Here is a 20,457-nt window from a genome sequence, read left to right as displayed (position 1 = left end):
TTAATAACTAGTGTCACAAAGGGGAAAAACATACCCTCAATGATTTCTTATGTTAACAATTTCACCAGAGCTGGTGGAGTCCCAGCTTTGGCTATGGGAGTAGGGAAACTGGGGGGGGGGGGTGGTGTCCCTTTAAGAAAAGAATAAGGGAGAAAACCTTAGGCAGACTTCTATTTTGTCATGAAATAATTATCTATTTTAATGTTTCCTATCATATTAGTGCTGCCACAAATTGTATTTACGGTGCTTTGTGCGAGGATGTTTGGAATTGCACACACTGCCTCTGCCTGCCAAAATGGTTTAATTTAAAGGAATTGCTTGCTGAGCTTAAGAAAGCAAGGAATTTATCAAGCTTTATATGCTCTGAAGAATGGTTCTTGGTAATAGTAGCTGCTTGGCATTAGTTGTAATTGATATGACAGATACTTTTGGTATTTCCTAACCTTTTTTCCTTTTTGGTATTTCCATGAGGAAAATACGTGCATATTTCTAACTTTACCTATCTTCAACACTTTGTGCTCCAATTCCACCACTTATAAATATAACTGCAAGTTTGGTGCAGTAATCTGCTAAAGAAAATGCCAGTTCTCCAGACCTTAAACGATGGAGATTATACATTTAATATCACAAATGCTTCATCTGTAACACAATGGTCTTTTCGTGACTGCCTGTGAGAATGTATCAGTCTAATTCTCAAAGCTGCTGAGAGCTTACAGCTTCCACCTAAATCAGTAAGACTGTGGGCAGTTAGGACCTCTGAATCAGACCCACAGTTGATGTCCCTATTATTACATATAACATGGTTCATGTGGGAGAAATGTACACAGGTAAATTGAGAAACAGGTCCTTTTCACATGTAAAATTCCTTAAACTGGTTGCATATAACAGACATACCTGAGAGAGCACGGTGTGACAGTGATCAGTCTGGTGGACTGGCAATTTATCCAAAAGCAGAAGTTTCACTTTACCAAAATTTGTGGAAACTTTTCTTTGTTTTATAGTTGCACTAACATTTTCTGTGTTTTATCTTTTGACATTCATATTTAGGCAATCTAAAAATGAGATTGTACCTTTGCCCGGTAATTCACTGGGTACCAATTTTAAATCTCTTATTCACTGAGCTTATTCATGGAAGTGGTCTGATTAGGTTCAATAAGGCTTCTAAAGAAGTATTTTAAAATACTTAGTAATAGCTTTTCAATCAGGCTGCCACTGTTCCAGAACATTCACCAGGTGGAAAGCTCAACAAAAGCGCAAATGCTTATTTCTGTAGTTTGTACATTAAGACTTTTCACTGCCGTACTTGCAAAGAAATATTGAATACAGGATAGATTAAAAAAAAAAAAGAAAAAAGAACTAGTTAATTGTTTGGGAGCATGAATTGACTCATTCCTCAAGCTGGAGAAAAAGCCGGTAAGTACCTACATGTATTATTTTAGCAACTGTCTTATTCTTTGTGCTACATGGGAGACAGCTAAATTTCAGATGAGTGCAAATGGTGGAATTTTCCTTTCTAGCCCAGCCATACCAAATGTTTACGGGGTTTACATGCCTACACTTGAATTTTTGCTGATGAAGTGTAGTCACTGTGCTTCATCGAAAGGAGCTCAGTACAAGTACGTGGTTTATGGTCAGAGGTGTTTGGGTAAGACATTTGCATAATTTTCTCAAGTGGCAATGACTCCACACTGTCTGCTCAAGTAGCTTTAAGAAAACACTAGATAGTTTTCCAAATGGTAATACCTCTGTTTGAATATGAACCTTGATGGCTGTGTTTAAAACAGGGAGTTTTTTATATGTGATAAATTATTTTTCCTTTAGTCTCTAGAGTCTGACTGATATGGTGTATGCAAGGAGGATGATGAGGTATGATTTCTGAAAAACTCTTCTCCAGACCTATAACAGAAGCAGCCCAACAGAGAATGATGAATGGTTTCTGCTTCATATTTCAGCTAACACTATCTTCTGATAACCTTTGACATAACTAACAAGAGCAAGAGACATTTTATTCTGTGAATTGGGCCTATAACCTTAAGCTATTAATTAATACTGGTAGTAATTTGGCATTATTTGGATGCTTCCTTGTATTTTGAGGATACTAGAGAGCTTTTAATCTGCCTAGAGAGACCTTGATACATTGTTTTTCTTCTTCCTCATAGCATTCTTAGCATAGACTGTTTAAGAAACTGTCAGCTCTTTTGAACTCCTCTTTTTCCTTTGTTAATTTCCAGGAAAAATATAAACTACACTATGAAGGTACCGAAATGCACTTCCTTAAATTCCCATCTTTGTGAGTTCCTTTCCTCTTTTCCTAAGAACCATGAACCTTCATTATTATTGCTTAGTCTTACTGAAATTGCTAATTCACGCTCACAATGTAATGGTTGGTTATTACCAAGTGTAGGAGAGCATCCTATTAATTGTTTGTTTTTCTGGAATAAACATTACATCCTAAGAATTTGCCTAAATTTCTCCTGCTTTGAGAGGTATCTGAGAAGCCTCCTCCCAGATTTCTGCCACAGCTGACCTGCAAAAAGCTTTTTGATCTTCTGGATTTGGAGATTGATAGAGACCCTCAGTTTGAGCGCACTATTTCCCCTGCTTAGCATTACTACAAGAATTCCAACAAGTTTGTTTCCCTTCCTGACCTAAGACAAAGTACAAAGTGGACACAATCAACAGCAGGTTTATCACTAGCAAGGCACCATTTTATCAAGTACTTTTTGCTGCTTTTCCAGTTTTATAACTTACATTTCATGTCTGCTCTGAAACTTCTCTATTTCCCCCTCCTTTTCACAAGTCTTGGAACCTGTGCTTTTAAAATGTCCATTTCAAGGTCACCCCCAAGTCTTCATTTGGGTGTGGAGATCAACGAGCTTGAACATAGAGCCTCATAGTTCATACTCAGAACCGGCCCTTTTCACAACTTGTTGTGCTTTAAATTGTAAGCTACTATCATGGAAAAACCCCATTTCATTCATCACGTAAAATCATGCCGCCTCCTCCTCCAAGACACCTCTTCTGTTTGTCAGACTTTTCTGTCAGTTTGTGCCCTAAAATAAGTTTGGCTTTTTGCCTCCCCTCCTCCCCCTCCCCCCCATCATCTATTGGAAAGCCAGAGTAGAACCTCAGTTCTCCGATGGTTACAATTTCTAACCTAAGCCTATTTTCAGCTTTCATAGCTCAGTCATACCCAATTGTTCTTGTACCAGTAATGTCGTTACAGCTTAAGCAGGTTTTCTTTCTTCCTAGTATATATCCCCATAATGTATCTATGTGCAATAATCAGTCCATAAAAATAGCAGAACAAAATAGTAGAGTAAAACTATTAAACTGGTGTATTTTACAGAAGGAGAAAAGAAAATTTCCACAGGATGCCCTACCCCATAAATATTTCCCCCAAAGGTAAGATTATAAGCAAATATCAGTACTTGGAACCCTTATGTTCAAAGTGTGTTTGCTAACTAAAAGTCTGTTACACAGAAGGACACAACAAGTGAGAGCAGTGTTCAGTGCAAAGCCAGCATTTTTAGCAGTAAAGTTAAAAAGCTTGCAAAAAAAACCCCAACAGAAAACAAACTAAAACCAACCCACAAAACCCTTAAAAACCCTTTTGGAAAATCAGTTCAGTCCAAGTGAATTCTGATAAATAAATAGTGATTTTATGACACTGTTTATTTACTGTCATTGAGATTTTATCTTGGAGCAAAATATGTAAACAAATACACAACTCCAACAGTTTTGGAATTACATACAGGATATTAAAATTATAATTCCTGTTGATACAGAGTACAATCCAGCCAGAAACTTAAATTAAGGTTGAATCACAAGCCATCTGTACTGCTATAAACACCCTTGCTGTATGCAGAAACCCAGTCACAAAAGAATACTCCTTGTTCACTGCCGATTTTCGTTAGAAAAACATACTTATTCATCCCACTTATTTTATATTTCTTTAATTATCCCAACAATGTGATCATTCAAAAAAGGCATTCTTGACCATGAAGAAAACTGTGATGAATTTATTAAAATAAAAATAGTTATTTCAGAGTCTACTTCGAAATGCTTCCCTCTTGCCAAGAAGTTAACATCGTATGTGACGCTGGCAGCTTGGGAGTATTGTACATCAGCCATGACAAAATAGTTTCCGTCCTAGTTTAAGAAGAAATACTAATAACATGTAATTAATTACTAGGTTTCTAGATTATCAAAAAAACATTAACAAGTCCTCATAGCAACCCCTCCTGAGGCTGCGGGGCATCGGCTGGGACCACTGAATAAGCCCGAGCTGCTCGGGGACTTGGAGCACGGGTTATGGAGAGTCCCTCCAAAAGCACAGCAGGAGCTGGGCGACCATGGGACAACCGGGAGTGCTGGCTTGCGAGTGCGCCCCAAATCATGTCCCTTTGCTTGATCCCTCCTTTGAGAAAAGTGTGATCTTTCTTTTGCTCTTGAATTCAGCTGTTTGACAGGGGCTTTGCTGGCCGTGAGCGGCAGGGTCTGGGTGGCACAGGTGGTGATGGGTGTGGGAGGAGGCCATGGACCACCCTGTCCTGGCCATAGCCAATTCCCAACAGCTCTGGCACTGGTGTGGGCACACCGGTGTGCACCAGAACTTGGGGCAGTTGGAGGAGCCCGTGGGGTCTCAGCAGATGTATTTAGGAAACAGGGTTGGGTGCTGCTGAGAGGGACATACGTACACCCCTAAGGGACTGCGGCCTCAGGCCACCCAAGCCGTGGCAGGGACACCCCTGAGGGACTGCCATCAGCACAACAGAGCTCTACAGGAGGCGGCCATAGCTGCGTTTCTCTCTGGCGAGGGGTCTTCTGATTCCACAGCCCTGCAGACGCTGTGCCCGCTGACTCTGGTGTGTGTGTGTCCCCTGCAGCTGGCAGCACTGCAGCTCTGGTGACACACCAGTGGAGCGTCACCTCGTCCCGCTCTCCACCGGCCCGGTGCTGTGTGTGCTGACAGGGGAACTAGCCATGGCGCAGAAGGTTGAGTTGGTCACTTCGATGGAGAGCACCGTTTAGGCCAGTGGATCAGAAACGCTGCCGTTTGAGCAAGCAAATCAAACCACAACATGTTGATGCACATGCCTACGAGCTTTGCTCAGGATTGAATTTATTGCAGTGGGTTAAAAAAACATGTCAGATGCACAAGAAGAGAGATGGCTGGCAAGGAGCTGGTGGTCAGAAAACAATTATTGCTGTTAAGTGCATGGATGAATAGCAAATTAGACAGTGCTGCCGCACTTCTTTTGCTCCACCAAGCTGTTCCCCTCTTGGCTGTATAGATGAAAAATGCTTTTCCCTAAAAAATATTTTCAGAGTGACAAATCTACACAGCACAGCTTCAGCTCTGAAGTAAATGAATGTTTTCACTGATTTGTCCCATGCTTCTGTCTCTAATTTTACTTCTTTATTGTGCTAACTCTTCTTTACGTTTCCATTCTCGTTCTCTTCTTTTGCAGCTCTGACAACCAGGCTTTCTTCCAGGCCCCCACCCATTATACAGTTCCTTTTGTTCCTCACCAGCACTTTGCTTCACATTTGTTTTTTTCTCCTATTTTCTGTAGCTTGTCTCCCTACATTCCTTCTTTTTTTTTTCTTTTTCACTTTTCACCACAAAATAATATACATTTATGTATATATATGCACATGCCCCAACCTCTCCTTGGTGTTTTCTGGTTATCCTTTTTCTAGCTATGTTTCTCTCTTTAACATGTTGTCTCTTTCTCCCTTCTTTCCCACTATACTTTATTTGCTTCTTGATCATTTAATCTCTTTGACTCAGTCTCTCCAGGTTTTTCTCTAGTTACTCTTTTTACTCTAGTTACCCCAGCTGAGCATCTGGCCCCAGGTCTGTACTTCCCCTCTGTCACATCTGGGTTCTTTTGTCCACCTACACTATACATGGTGCTTCATAGTTTTCATATGATTTCCTTCCAAATACGTTGTGGCAATTTATTCTATTGTATGGTTTATCCTTTATAATTTTACCATTACTTTTGTTTCATAAATAATATGAATTTAAGTATACTGATAATAATGAATTTAATCAAATATAATGTGTTTTAGAATAAATATATAACAGATATGTATCATATACAAGAAAATAAACACAATGTTAGGAATTAATTTATATATAAGGTATTAAATATAATTTTAAAGATTTAATAAAATACAGAAATAAACTACATTTCTTAGCCGTACAACATAACAGAGTAGGTGTAGGTATCCTTTACAATATATGCATGTTATGGAATATCTGCTACTGACTCAGGTTACACTTCAAAGCCTATTCTAATTAAGTATTTTCAGCTATGGAGACTGTGGAATATGTATATTTTCATTGTTTCAGAAAAATATATGATATATTTAACAGTAGAAAGTAAGAAAATAGTCTTTGGTTTAGGATTCCTTTGGACACTGTGCTTTGATAAGTGTCTTAATTTTATTTCCTTTGTGGTTTCTAGAACTGTAACCATACATGTAATCCTTCTCTTTAAAAGGAAAAAAAGTATGTCATTTTCGTGATACATAATTAAATCTCATAACCTGCCATTAAAACCCAATTTATGCCTTTATTTCCATTATGCACTGTTTATTACTGGGTATGGTGCCATTCTCTCTGCCTTTCATGCAGAGGTACGTTGCTGCTGATTTTCACTAGCTGTGAAAACTTTCATGACAACACCTAAATCTTCCTTTGCTTGAGAGAATTTTTTTGCTTTGGGCCTTCCAAAAGAAGTTTGAAAGCATATGGGTAGTGCAGGCTGTATTGCAAGAGTGGTAAGTAGCGTGCCAAAACTTCTCTGCAGTTGCACCATTGACTCAGAGAGTAGTTACAGAGAAAGGGCTTCTCCGAAGACATGGAACTGTCCTATCATTTAACCCAAATACAACTGTTACTTATAGTTACCTCTGGAAGATCTCTAATGCTTTGAGAAAGGAAATGCTATTGAAAGAGACAAGTTAGCATACTAAAATGTTTTTATCATTGACCAGGAAGACTCTGGGTAATACTGATTTTGCTGTCTGACAGCTAAATGGTAGGAAAAGTCTGAAAGTGAAACATGCCAAATGGCTTCTGTCTCAGTCCTGTAGGTTCCAAGACCTCCGACAGCGGCTGTGTGGTAGATCTGAGCTAATATAGAGGTGGAGCATGAGGGAAGCCTACAGAAGTTTAAAATACATACATTTTAATTCAATACTTAGCACCGTTTGTCTATTTGTGTATTATACCCAGGGAAGATTTGACTTCTGAAATTCTGGTGGACATAAAATAGTTATTGTGATCTTTTACTTCTTGAGGGAATTATAAATTTTGGGGTTGGGTATATAAATTGTAACTTAAAGATGAAAGTTACTTGAGAAGATTTGCAGTCTATGTGTAATGTTCTACGATGAGGCAGGAAAGAGAGGTGTGGAGGTACATTGTTTAGTTTTTGCATTAAAAAATCCAGTTAAGAAAATCCAACTAAAAGTAGTCACCTGTATTTGAAGGTGAATTCAGACTTTATAAGAGGTTCTGCCATGCCAGGAGCAAGGACTGAAGTCTTTGACTTGACCTCAGCAGTCTACAGCAGGAGCAGAAAAATATTTTTTTCTCTGTTCAGTAACAAGCTTCCTTCTATTCGAAATGGTAAAACACAGTGCTCCTGTTTTTCTGCAGCTGAACTATTAATTCTGCATACTGGTGTATAGGCAGTCCTTTGAGATTAACCCACCTGCCAAAGAATTGCCAAGTTGTATGATCTTCCATACACCTTATGGATGTAAGGTGCATTTGAAACATGCATGGGAAGGAAAAGGTAAGCAGAGAGGGTAAGAAAAGACACATTACTTCCCTGTAGAATCTAGAGAGAAAAGTTGTTTGGTTTTTTTTAATTCTTACTCTTCAAATTTTTCTCCCTATTGGCACATGACCTGACTCTTCCCCTGAGTCCTGGGAGCCTGGATGACACCAGCCCCTGGCTATGGAGCTGTGTCCCTGAGCCCCCCAGTCCAGTGCAGTGTCAGTTCTAGTTCTGTTATACCTGGAGCACTCCCCTTGCCGAGGGAGGATGATCTGCCTCCTCATGCAAAAATTTAAGAGCAAGTATTGAAGAGTGTTGCAGCTGCAAAATCACTTACAGTAAAAATAAGAAAATGTGGCTTTTCATCTGCAGTGTTTTGAAACTGCATTTGACAACAGCAATTACAGACAACTCCACAATGCAAGGAAAATATAAACAGTTGGAAACTTCCCATCATTACATGAGGAATTATCTCCAATGTTGCAGTTATTTTATTAAACTTGACAGGTAATGAAGGGGGATTTTCTTGTAAAAAAAATACATCTGTAATAAGATGTATTGTTTCTGAGATCAAGAATGGTTACAGCTGGTGCTTGAAAATTCATAAACACTGAAGTGTTTGAATTAAGAACTGCAGGGTAAGTAAATGTCAAATCACTGGAAAATATTTTAAAACATTATTATGGCAGCTGAAAAAGAAAAATCTCTGGAGTCGTGTATAAAAAGGTAGAGCAGACACTACTTTGTAAATGATTAATCTATTCTCCTGCTTTAGCAGGGGGGTTGGACTAGATGATCTCTAGAGGTCCCTTCCAAGCCCTACCAATCCGTGAATCTGTGAACCTGTGAATCAGATCAGTTATTTAACAGGAGATAAAAAAAAGATAAGTAAATGCAAAATGGAGATTCGAAGGAAGACAAACATATCTTCTCTCTTATTTCACATTTGGTTTTACCAATTTATGTAATCTGATGGGAGACTTAACAAGTTTTATGAATGATCTGAGTCATCATGTTTAATATGTAATCACTAGAGGGATGAATGCTCCACTAGAACATGGCTTTGAAATCAGGGTGACTTTCATAGGCCAGAAAGGATCATTTAACATCACCTGTACGATAACGCAAAGCTTCTATTTTCTTCCCCCCTTTATCCCTTTCCTCCAAGTCACACTTGGATCTCACTGAATAACATGTTTGAGTAAACCATACCCGTCCACCTTGGCAAAAAGTTTCCAGGAAACAGACAATCCCTTACTTCGTTAGCCTGTTTCAGTAGTTAATTGCACTTCTTGTTAAAAATGAAGACCTGAATCAATGCACTTGAAGTGTGTTTTAGATTATATTCTTCCACATTTAAATAAGCCGAGGTGTGCTTATCATCACTTCAGGCTAACTCATTTGCATGAACATTGAATCAAACAGATGCTTGTCCTTAAAGACAATGGCTTCCATGTCCAGGTCAAGCTCTAGTATCCACAGTGATGGATGAGGAGCTGCTAAAATAGTTAATGAATACATTATGTTGACATGACCGTTGGGATGACTGTTGGACTATTTGTTTAGTTAATCAGTGGGCTGTAAAAAAATCAAACAAGAAGAGAATAGCCAGAGATAAGCCATATCTTGGTAAACATTTAAAGACAGTTACACAACCAAGGCAGAGCTAGGGCTTGACCTCCCACTGAGCTCCTTGCAAGGAAAGAAAAGCCCAGAAACTGAAAAGTGGTTGGGCTTAGAGGGTATCTCGCTTGATCTACAGAACTGATAAGGGTTGGGGAGGGGGAAGAGCCAGGCCATGACATAAGCATCTCTTCCAATATTTGTTGTTTTAAAGCCCATTTTATACTTTGCATATGAAAACAAGCCAATGAGCGTCACAGAAGAGAGGCTGGTTTAGGTCACTGTCTTGTCTTGAACAATGGCCTAAAGCAAATGCGTAGGAAAGAAGATAAGTTTAGAAGAACCATACAATGACAATTGGCAATTGCTCTGAGAAAAGTCCCAGCCGACAATGGCTTGTGGCACACAGACTTCCTGAGGTAGAAATGGTTTCTGTGGGTTTAATACCTTCCGTGTGTTTCTTTTCAATGTACTTGTCAGTGTCTTCTTAAACCTAGATAGACTTTTAGCAGTCACTGTCCTGTGTCAAAGAGTTTCATAACTTACACATTATGTGTAAAAACTGTCTCCTTTTGTTTGTTTTGAATCTCCCACTTGCTGGCTTTATTTGAATGTCCTTCACACTTGCACAGAAAAAAAAGCAGTGAAAAAATGTTTCAACGTCTGTTGAAAGCCACTTCAAATACTGAAAACAACTTCAAACAAGTGTTTCTGTCCTTCTGAGGGACTACAGGCACTATGCAGGTACACAACCAAAAAACAGAGCCGCAGGTTTTGTGTCAAGTGAGACCTACTGATTAAACTTAATTGATACATAAAATGATTTATTATTTTTGGGCTACTCGTCACAGAACTGCAAATTCCTTTTCCAGGAGCAGTAAAGACTTGAGACCTGATACATAAAGAGATACCCGCTGATAGACCCTCAAGAGACAGAGGCTTTGAGAATAATTTTGAGAACCAATCTTTAGATTGGAGAAAACTGAAAATGAGTTCTTTAATGAATCTCTATCGCGATATCATCACCTGTAGATAAAAAACAAATCCATCATTAACATTGGCAAAGGAGAGAGAATTCTCACTATTTAGTATTTGTTTCTATTACTAAAGCGCAATTTTAAGCTAGTCTTTGATATCAGTTGAAGCCCGTGGTTTATGGTGCCAGTGACTGATAAAAATAATAGCTTGCTTTCCTTATTATGATGTGCCCTCTAACTCATAGGTATGCAGCCAGCGGCTCTTGGCTATGCAAGTATAACTTTACAAAATTCGATGTAGTTAGCCCAGATTTCCACTAGTAAAACAACTGAATTGGTATGGCCAGCTGACTCCGCTCATATTCTTTTACTCTAATGCCAAGGCATCACCTTATCTTAATCTTTCATCAGAGACAGGATTTTCCAAGAGCTCTTTTCAAACTGTAGAATCATTTAACAGGCTGATTAATCAGGTATTCCGACAGCAGCCGCAACTTCTGTTTGAAGTAAAGATCTGTCATCCCTTTACACTAGTTTGAGTCTAATAAAATTCCATGCTGAAGAATCACACCTTTGCCTCAGTTCCTAAACTCTCTAATGCCACCTGCAGCTGCCAGCTGAAGCAATCACGTCCTGTGTTGACTGTAAGGAAGTGGTTCCTTCCTTATTCTGTGGGTGATGCCTTTAGCCCTTATAAACGAACCCACATATGTTTTGTTTTCCCATGACAGCTTGAACAACTCCATGTAACCTATAATAATTTTACTGAATTGTATTTTTCCATGCCTGAATGTTAACATTATAACTAACAAATAGCTAACAAAAGCCAAAATATGCTTTATTAAATGCAATTTCCTCCATCCTTTGGAAAATATGTGTGGCATGATACCGTTTTATAAGCATGTGTTGCCTTTATCCCATTTTCTGCCCGTGCTTATGAATTGAACGATAGTTGGGTTTTCAGTAGCAATTTAAGAATACATGCCCTATTGTAAATTGCTGGGGCTTGTGCTCCCACCGTATTCTGGCACTAGAGAAAAAGTAATCACAGTGCTTTAGTAATTATTTCTGCCATGACATGTGAGAATAACACTAGTTTATACTTCATGCTCTTCTCCCTTTCTCAAATGGATGATATGGATATTTCATATTTGTTTTCTCATTTAGTTATGTCTTATTTAAAGGCAAAGAAAGATATAATTCTTGTTCTTTTGCCATTCTGAGGTGAGTTCATCAGCACTTGATTCCTTTCAGTCAATTTGATAGAAAAACACCAACAATTGGCAATAAATTGAGTACTTCTATTTCCTTGGAAATAGCTAATGACAGACCTAACTGCAGGTGAAGGCAGGGCTCATTAATGCTCAGCTCATGCTGTTGAATTAAAAAATTACTTCACCTGTGCTTTCTGTACCTTTTTGTGGGTATATGTAAATTTATAAGCATAGCAAGAGTCTAAGGTGACATGGGAAAAAGCCAGTGTGCTATTGATGTGGGTGACTGCAAATAGTTCTTTATTCTGTTTTCTTCTGTTTCTTCCTTTTCAGCCTGAAGAACGCCTTTTCTGCCTCTGATCAACCAAAGAATGAGGCAAAACAGTGAGAGTGCAAGTGATGGATTTCTTTTAAGAGTTGTTTTTAAGAATTGCTTTTCTTAAGCTGGGCATCGACTGTTTCTGAGCTGAATGCAGTGTGTGTGATCAAAAGAAAGGATCATCTTGGGAATTAAATAGTCTTGCTAAATACTGCAAGTTCAGGAATACACATTTAAAAAGACTTTTTTTTTTTACTTTTTTATTTTTTTCCAGAATTGTCACAGTCTCACTGAGTTCCCTTTCAAGCTGCAGATATCCCATGGACAGTAAATGTTTTCTGTCTTCACTTGTTCAGCTTTAAGATGTTGTTTCCCTCAGAGAAGGGGAAAGTTTAAGTAAGCTTAAATGCTCTAAAGTCTGAGATCCTGACCTGAAAGGTGCTATGAGAAGGTATAGAATACTTATCTTTGCAGTACAAACTTTGTCAGCTTAGATCATGTTTTTGATTTGAAGTTATCCTTGATGAAACAAAGTTTTGGTTCAGAAAAACACATAATTTCAGAGCAGAGAGCAGGAACACGTGGTGCTCGAAAGCAGTCAAGTTCTCTGATACTTATCAACAGCTACAGCTTCTTGGAGAGAAACATGATAAATGAAAATTCTACACTGCCTTCCAGGAAGGGTTCAGCTCCCCCAAAGAGGAACACAAGTTCAGAAGGAATCACTGATGAGCCAAAGGAAACAGCTGTGGCTAGTTAACATAGTAAGGATTAAACAGAATAATTGCCAGATGATGATAGTACAGCTAAATGATTTCAAACCAGCACTTTAATGAAATTCATTACAGCAAAAGACTTTCAACTTTATAATCTTGCAACATATAAGAAAACAATGGTGAAAAAAGAAAGAAACCACAGATGAGGGATTTTCTCAGTTAATTTCTTAGTTCATTATTGATGCATTTACATGTTGTACCTACATGCATAGTGACTAGAAGACAGTGTGCTGGAGATATCAGTTTCCTAAAATCTCTCCCTAGAAGGACCAATGTGTACCTCAGCATTTTGTACACCCAGGCCTCTATAATCCTCTGTAAGGACTTATTTTTTGTTTTATTTAAAACATGTATCTAATGCACAACAGGCTTACTTTACCCCTGGGCAAAGTATTTTTCCTTTTTTTTTTTTTTCCTCTATTTTGCTGTTGTCCATCTCAGTCTCTATTCTTGGCAGCTAAGAAAATTCAGTGTTCTGGTGTTTGTAACAGAGAAACGCTGGATTAATCGTGATATATTTTTGAAGACAATGCCAGGAAGCATAAATGCCATATTTATAATACCTATTATGGTAGGAATGTGTCAAAGAATATTCTGCAGAACTGTTCTACTTAGCGCTGTTGAGTTGTACGACTGTAGCCAGTGGTTTTAACCAGATGTTCTAAAGGGTCTTTTGGACATGCACACATCTTAATTGATATGGCATCAATGTCTGAAGTAGACCTTGTTGAAAATTTGCACTTAATTGTCACAAATCCTGCATGGAAATTTAACAACTTAGTAAAAATCTTAGTGAAAACAGAGACATCAAACTTGTCTGGATGTAAACAGTCAGGACCTTGAGTTGGAGGCAGAGCTAAACATCAAAAGAGAGCTTAGGCTAATGTGATGGAAGACATGAAAAGTATTGCAGACTGGTTTACCTCATGTGCTCTGGTTAGTTGTAAATACTAACACTTTTCTTCTTGATTCTGCATTTAAATTCCAACTACTTGCAAATAGCTCACTCCATTTCCTTCCTAAGTCTTATTTTTTCAATGCAGTGAAATAACCTGAGATGTGAATTTAAAGCGTGACATCCTTCCATGCTTAATATGCTGTTCCACACTTTTTTTTTTTTTTAATAAAACACTACCAGAGCAGGTTAAAAAGCATCTGTGTTGAAGGGAACAAACAGATCTGAGCTTCATCTGCCTTGTGATTTGGTTTGGAAGCTAAGTAGCCACAGTATGTCTCAGTAAAGATATGTCCCCTATTTTATGCTTCAGCACAAGGGAGAAGGATGAGCAGTAACAGAGCAGTTAAAAGGGAAGGCAAAAATAAACCTGTGATTATCGCTTTGAAGCTTTCGTGCCTCTACCCCCTCAAACTTCATAATCTTTGTAGCCACTGAGGCTCATCCAAGTTCATTTCCTTCATGTTGCCAGCCTCCCTGGAGAGAGACAGGCCATCACCTGCCCACCTGGCTGCACAGATGCAGCCTGCTCCCTGGTTCCTCATACTTCGCTGTATTTCAGTCAGCTGAACCTGCTGGTGCTCTGTGCCCATTCCCCTCCTGCTAGTTCATACCCACGCGACTTCCTACCCCATGAGCTTTCACCTGGCACACACTCTCCAAGGAGGCTGAAGGAGATGCAGGGTGGTGGTGGGGAGAAAAGATGGGAGAAAACACTCTAGAGATGGAGGGAGCATAGCTGTGGGAACAGCATCACTTCTGCCTCAGTGCGCTTTTTCTACTCCCATAACACTCCCTTGTGATGCCCAGGATACTTTCCGCATCCCTCCTCAACTTTGAGAGAAAAAACCCCACCCAATAAACAGCGAAATAACAACTGTTCTTTGGTTCGTTACTCATTTCAGATAGTTTAGTTTTCCGGCTTTTGCTATGCTCAGACAGTGGCACTTCTGCTGCAGCCGGGGAGCCAAAATACTGAACTTGACATGAAGTGTAGTGCTGGAAATGGTTGAATGATTGAAAGCAGAGTGGAAATCATTTATATTAAGAAGATTTATGTTCTGATAAATATTCTGAGAATTTTCAAAAAGTGGTGTCTTCCTTTACACTAGCTTTTCAGTAATTATTTTGAAAGGAAATTGAATGTTTCTATTTATCAATGTTTCTGTCTTAAAAAATAAGGCAGACTTTGCTGAATTGCAAGCACTAGGTCAAAATGATGGATGCCTTATACATAATGAACTAAGTTATGCAGCTCATAACATCCACATACCTGAAAGGTCAACTAATAAACAAAGATTAACTTAACAATTTTTTTTTTTTTAAGCACACTCTCTCCTCTGCTCTTTCAGTATAGAATCTATTCCTGTTTCACAAGATTCAGGACTGAAATCTTTTCCTAAAGGCTTCACTGGGGCTAGATCTTGGCCCTCTTTTGTATCCTCCCCCACTTAAATCATCACAAATTCCAATTTGTACCATATAACTGATGGGATGCTTTGGGACTTATCTAGCTGCAAATAGGCTGACTCACACCAGCTACAGACATGCAATTTGTATTATTGCTGAATTTTCCCCAAGTGTAAGCAAAGATTGCACAGCAGGTCACTGATGGGACTGGGAGTGAGCACTAGAAGATTTGGTTCTCCACACTCCCTCTAATCTTGTCTAGCTCTGTATTCTCTTAAGAGGAAGCACCTTCCTGTAGTCAAAGTTCAAAGATATTGTCACTAGTTTGGCATACTTAATCTGAGATGTGGAAATGGGAGTCTCCTTGGGGTGTTCCTGTACAAGAGCCAAATGTACCTTCTTTCATGGACTGAATACACTTTATTTTGGCTTATCCTACTCTTGCTTCACATACACACTGATCTTTCCTCTGGTTTTGTCTGCTCTTTTTAATCTTCCTTTCCTATATCCTTCAAGTGCAGTAATCACAGTTTACTGTGGTTTTTGCAAATAGTTGAGTGATAGTCCATGTCCTAGAGCTTCCAGGACTCAAGATGGATAGAGTTATAGTTGCTTGCATAATGCATAAGCTGAACAGTGATAACCATTTTGGGGAGTGCTGCTAGCCCATTGCAAATGCAAAGTAAAAAAAGCTCTCAGACTGTGATGAAAGATATTCAAGTGAACACATTTTAGCTGTTACAAGATACAGTTTGAACGTTGCTCCCGGCTTGCTCCTGCAGCTCAGCTGAGGCACCGTATTTCATTGAACTGTGGTAACTGAACCTGGTGTTTGAGTCCTATGACAAAGAGAGTCAGATGGAGTAAGAACACTCCAGCTGTTTCTCCAGCAGGCTTTCTCACTTGTCAAACCAGAGTACCTAATATGATTAGGGGTGAGCTGAGGACATTTCTGTATAGTGCATTTGTCAATTCACATCATGTTTGCATCAGAATTCCCATTTGTTCATCCTTCTCAGAAAACTCTTGAAACTTCTGTAATTTTCTTATCATTTAATGGAAGGCTCTGCAGTACTGCATGTCTCTCTGTGTCCTTCCCTCTGATAAAACCATCATGCTGGCAATGGCAGATTTTCTTAACAGATCATCAGTAACAGATAAAGGTCTCCTAGGAGAAAATACAATTTGGATATAGCATCACTGCAATTACAACATCAGTCTTTTTGTGTTTCATGCATTTGGATGGTACTAAAGAACATTGTTTTACAGGACAAATGTAAACATTTGTTTGAACTTGCCCGTAACATGGCTGTTCTGAATTTTCTGATGAACAGGCTTGTGAACAACAGAAGACTGTTCCTTATCTATTTGCGCATAACATTAACTTCTTGTTCATTATTATTTTATAGCAATTGGCTTATTTGTGACAGCTTTGAATTTTGTTCTTTTGAGTATTTCTGTTTGTTAAATCATCCCTTTGTTAGAAATCTTGTGAGGGAACACAATGTCAGTTCTGAAAAGGACTAACTAGGCAAAAGACTCAGTTTTGTCTTTGCTGACTTTATTGGGCCTAAATTTGTGCTGCATTACTGAATGAAATAAATATTTAAATACTTGGCCTGCTACTTTGATGTCCTGTATGCAGCTCAGGTGAGTAAAATCCGATATCTGTTCGATGTGACAGATGCCATCTAAACGCCTTACTCTTAAGGACAAAGGGGCTGTCAGAGTGCGATTCCATGTCCGTTGCTATGTGGCTGCAGTTAAGTATTTAGATTTGAGTTGCTGCCTGTTCTCTGACACAGCTGTGTGATTTTGGATCCTGAGATACTACATCAAAGGGAGTGTGAACAAGGATACAATTAATATAATGCACAATTGTGCATGAGTAAAGTAACTGTATGGAGCTGGAGAGGCTAGAATCTGTCATTTGATGAAGGACAGGAAATAGAAATCCCACCTCTGTTTTTCCCTCCAATGTTACCTGAAAGCATAAGAATCCCAAGACAGGTCCTCATTCCTATTGTTTTAAACCCCACACTTTTTGCTGCACCTGTGTTCATCCTCTAACCATCCCTGCAACCTTGGCTGTGGCCCTGAGCATGCAGTTCAAGGTTAGCATGGTACTGGTGACAGGCAAACAGCCCAAAAGTTGGCACTTAGCTATTTTATTGTGAGAGGGATTGGTTTGCTTAGACAGTGTGTTTAAGAAAGTTAAAAAAAAGTGTAAATTTTATCTCCATCCCCCAAATCAGTCTACTGTAAATTGATTTGTCTACTGTCCATGTGCTTAATGTAAAATTTGCACAAAAGGCAATCATTTATCAACAGTCCTGGCTAACTGGGGAGTTTCCAGTTGACTGGAGCTTAGCAAATATGATGCCCATTTATAAGAAGACCAGAAGGAGGATCTGGGGGTCTACAGGCCTGTCAGTCTGACCTCGGTGCCAGGGAAGGTTATGGAGCAGGTCATCTTGAGTGTCATCATGTGGCACATACAGGACAACCAGGTGATCAGGCTCAGTCAGCATGGGTCTATGAAAGGCAGGTCCTGCTTGACTAACTTGATCTCCTTCTATGACAAGGTGACCTGCTTAGTGGATGAAGGAAAGGCTGTGGATGTTGTCTACCTGGACTTTAGTAAAGCCTTTGACACCATTTCCCCACAGCATTTTCCTGGAGAAACTGGCTGCTCATGGCTTGGATGGGTGTACACTTCACCGGGTGAAAAATGTCTGGATGTCTGGGCCCAAAGGGTTGTGGTGAATGGAGTTAACTCCAGTTGGTGGCCAGTCACAAGTGGTGTTCCCCAGGGCTCAGTATTAGGACCAGTTCTCTTTAATATATTTATCAATGATCTGGATGAGGGAATCGAGTACACCCTCAGTAAGTTTGCAGACGACACCAAGTTGTGTGGGAGTGTTGATCTGCTTGAGGGCAGGAAGGCTCTACAGAGGGATCTGGACAGGCTGGATCAATGGACTGAGGCCAACTATATGAGATTCAATAAGGCTGAGTGCTGGGTCCTGCACTTGGGTCACAACAACCCCATGCAATGCTACAGGTCTGGGGAAGAGTGGCTGGAAAACAGCATAGCGGAAAAGGACCTGGGGGTGTTGGTAGATAGTCAGCTGAATATGAGCCAGCAGTGTGCCCAGGTGGCCAAGAAGGCCAACAGCATCCTGGCTTGTATCAGAAATAGTCTGGTCAGCAGGACTAGGGAAGTGATTGTCCCCCTGCACTTGGCACTGGTGAGGTCGCACCTCGAGTGCTGTGTTCAGTTTTGGGCTCCTCACTACAAGAAAGACATTGAGGTGCTGGACCGTGTCCAAAGAAGAGCAACAAAGCTGGTGAAGGGTCTATAGAACAAATCTCATGAGGAGCGGCTGAGGGAACTGAGGTTGTTTAGCCTGGAGAAAAGGAGGCTGAGGAGAAACCTTCTTGCTTTCTACAACTACCTGAAAGGAGGTTGCAGCCAGGTGGGTGTTGGTCTCTTCTCCCAAGTAACAAGCGATAGGACGAGAGGAAATGGCCTCAAGTTGCACCAGGGGAGGTGTAGATTGGATATTAGGAAAAATTTGTTCTGCAAAATGCTTATCAATCATTGGAGCAGGCTGCCCAGAGTGGTGATTGAGTCACCATCCCTGGAGGTATTGAAAACACGCGTAGATGTGGTGCTTAGGGACATGGTTTAGTGGTAGACTTGGCAGTGTTAGGTTAACGCTTGGGCTCTGTGATCTTAAGGCTCTTTTCCATCCTAAATGTTTCTATGATTGTATGATTCTAAATATTTTATGGTTGATTTTGTGAGTGCTTACCCAGAGTAATGCAATACTGTGTTAAGAGATGTGCAAAGGCAGTGTGAACATAATGCTATTTCCATTCACTACAGTATTGGGTTGTGCATATAGATGGGAGGCAGGATCTGGAAGAAAGGGGGCTGTGTTAATCCTGAACTGTTCCCAGTGGCACTACCTGGGATGTTGAATGGGCCAGATGTGACCATATTCATAGCTGACTCCAGAACAAACTCAGGTATTTTTGCACTGCACTCTGAAGACTTACCTTACTTGTAGTTGTGAAAATATCACTTACACTGAAATAAATGAACAATGCTGGAAAATTAGTGTGCTTAATTTAGATATGTATTTTGGAAAAAAAAAAAATCCTGAAGGCTTGAGAATGAATCGCAGTAAAGAGTTAATGTTATTGATACTTGTACACTAGGAGTAAGAATACCAGAATTCTTCATGCAAGAGTGCAGCTAGTTGCCTACCAATGACCTGCCCCTGATCACTGCAAGGTAATGATTCTTATTTAACTTTACATGTTAAGTTGCAAATCTAATTAAATATTAAGATGACCAAGACTTATTTTTATGCTGACATCTAATTGATTTATTTTGCTTTGTTCTATTTGTAGCTGGAATTACAAAGTAATTCCAGATAGAAGTGAAGGAAACTGCAATTTATGCCAAAGAAAATAGAAGACTTAGTAATGCTGACAACCCTGGTCAGGCCAGGCCAGGCCAGGATAGGCTTTGACACTGGATAGTTGAGTTTAATTCAGCAAACCCATTATTACATTTTCATTAACCCACAATGAATACATAGATTTGCAGGGATGACTAATTTTTCTATCGTTTTATTAAATTGGTAGGTTCTGACAAATTAGAAGTGTCTGGTATTTTGCTATTATATTTGTTGCACTACTTCTAGTACAACATAGTTGTACTCAATGCTATCAAGAATTATTTTGACTCTGAGGCAAATGACTTCTTTCTTTTTGTATTTGCTCCTGTACATGCATATGAAGTCTCTTCTGTTCTGCTCCCTGTACGTGTTGAGAACTAAGCTCACGTTAGAGTAGTTGGAAGTACTCGGAGCAATCTGGAAGAAGCAGGAGATGACCTGGGGGACAACAGGGATTTTCTAAGCTTTGTTACATCTCTCCTTCTTTCTGTCCTGCCAGCATTCCCTTCTCCTCTAATCTTCCCTTTGGTGGCTGTGACAGTAAGGTTCTGTCTTTATCAGGAAACCAAGACACACATTATTTGTGGTCTTATGAATGAAGTAACGACTAAGAGTCAAAGCAGTGAACAGAGAGTAAAGGCTCTGAAGGCAAGTATGGCCTAATGCCACAAACATGAATGTTTATTGCCATTGCAGTCCTGTTGGGTAATTTGTCTCATATCCACCTTCAGCTTCAGAAACGAATGGATCTTCTCTAGACCCCATAGTCCCCAAGGGACATGTTGAGCAAGTGGAGGACTCTAGGGCACCCTTAATGGCACTAAGGGCCAACTGAATCCCACTCTGTATCCTCTGACAAGGTAGGGCCACAAATTCAGTCTCTGAAATCGTACCTAGAGGTATAAAATG

This window comes from Grus americana, chromosome 2 (assembly GCF_028858705.1).
Source record: "Grus americana isolate bGruAme1 chromosome 2, bGruAme1.mat, whole genome shotgun sequence".
In the NCBI taxonomy this organism is placed as follows: Eukaryota; Metazoa; Chordata; class Aves; order Gruiformes; family Gruidae; genus Grus; species Grus americana.
Note: the sequence above shows the minus strand (reverse complement) of the source record.